Raw genomic sequence first — 1,556 nt, 5'->3', positions numbered from 1 at the left:
GTGAGCGGGGGGGCCCCTGTGCACGCGGGAGGGGGGGGCTGCTGTGCGGAAAGCGGGGGGGCGCGGAGAAGGGGGGGGTGCCTGTGAGGGAAGGGGCACCCCTGTGCACGCGGGGGGGCGGCTGGGGAAGGACGCGGGGTGCCTGGGAGAGAAGCGGGGGGGGGTGGGAGAGGCAGGGGGGGCAGGGGGGTGTCTGTGCACGCGGGGGGGGGAGAAGGCAGGGGGGTGTCTGTGCACGCGGGGGGGGAGAAGGCAGGGGGGTGTCTGTGCACGCGGGGGGGGAGAGGCAGGGGGGTGTCTGTGCACGCGGGGGGGGGGGGAGAAGGCAGGGGGGTGTCTGTGCACGCGGGGGGGGGGGGAGAAGGCAGGGGGGTGTCTGTGCACGCGGGGGGGGAGAAGGGGGGGGTGCTGGGGGGGGGAGAGGGCAGGGGGGTGTCTGTGCACGCGGGGGGGGAGAAGGCAGGGGGGTGTCTGTGCACGCGGGGGGGGCAGGGGGAGAAGGCAGGGGGGTGTCTGTGCACGCGGGGGGGGGCAGGGGGAGAAGGCAGGGGGGTGTCTGTGCACGCGGGGGGGGGAGAAGGCAGGGGGGTGTCTGTGCACGCGGGGGGGGAGAAGGCAGGGGGGTGTCTGTGCACGCGGGGGGGGGGGGGAGAAGGCAGGGGGGTGTCTGTGCACGCGGGGGGGGCAGGGGGAGAAGGCGGGGGGGTGTCTGTGCACGCGGGGGGGGGGCAGGTGGAGAAGGCAGGGGGGTGCCTATGAGGAGCGGGGGGCAGGTGGGGATCTCTGGGCTCGCGGGGAGGAGTGTGGAGATGGAGAGGGGTGCCTGGGGGGGTCCCTGTGTGCAGGGGGTAGTGGGTGAGCGCTGGGAAATGGGGGTCCCTGTGCAGGCGAGGTCAGAGGGGGACGGGGATAGCTATGGAGGAAAGGATGGGGGGGTTCCCTTCTTAGAGGGGTGTACAGGGATGGGGGCACTGGTGGGGGAACGGTTGGGGGTCCCTGTGCATGCTCGGGGGGTTGAAGGGGCAGTAAGGAGGGGGTCATTGTAGATACCGCCTACCTCTCCTCTCCCCTGCCCCACTTGGCACGAGTGCCATGTTGCTTTGTCCCCCGCCGCTCGCCCCCACCCCTGCAAGCCCCGCTTGGCTTCCCCCCTGCTGCCTTTCGGTTCCAGTTGCGGGTTCTGGGTGCTGGGGGATCGCTTGTCCGAGGAGCACAGCAAGTGGAGGGGAAGAGAGGCGTCTGTCCCATGCATTGACTTTGCTGGTCTCCCTCGCCGCTCTGCAGTTAGGCCCCATCTGTTGGTCCCTGGGCACTACTATTCCGGGCTGTTGGTGTCTTTGTGAAAATGTGCAAGGCTAATGTGTGAAACCGTTGAGCTCTTAGCACAGTTCCTTTGTACAAATTCAGAGGTGCAAATAACTTACCTTTTTTTGCATGCTAGAGGAGAGGGATTTTTTTTTTCCAGAGTAAGTGTTTGGAGTGCTAACAAGATATTGATACCAGCTTCCTGAACTGCTGCAGTCAGCATCAGAAGTATTGTGCTTCAAATAATCTTG

At 66.8% G+C, this 1,556-nt stretch overlaps 1 protein-coding gene across 7 annotated transcripts in view; it reads left to right on the top strand.

The window, feature by feature from the left end:
• Positions 1 to 1,556, top strand: part of KLHL13 (kelch like family member 13) — a 133,780-nt gene that overhangs the window by 134 nt on the left and 132,090 nt on the right. The window lies entirely within an intron of this gene.

This window comes from Pelodiscus sinensis, chromosome 13 (assembly GCF_052426305.1).
Source record: "Pelodiscus sinensis isolate ZL-2025 chromosome 13, ASM5242630v1, whole genome shotgun sequence".
Classification (NCBI taxonomy): Eukaryota; Metazoa; Chordata; order Testudines; family Trionychidae; genus Pelodiscus; species Pelodiscus sinensis.
Note: the sequence above shows the minus strand (reverse complement) of the source record. Positions and strands in the feature narration are given on the sequence as shown.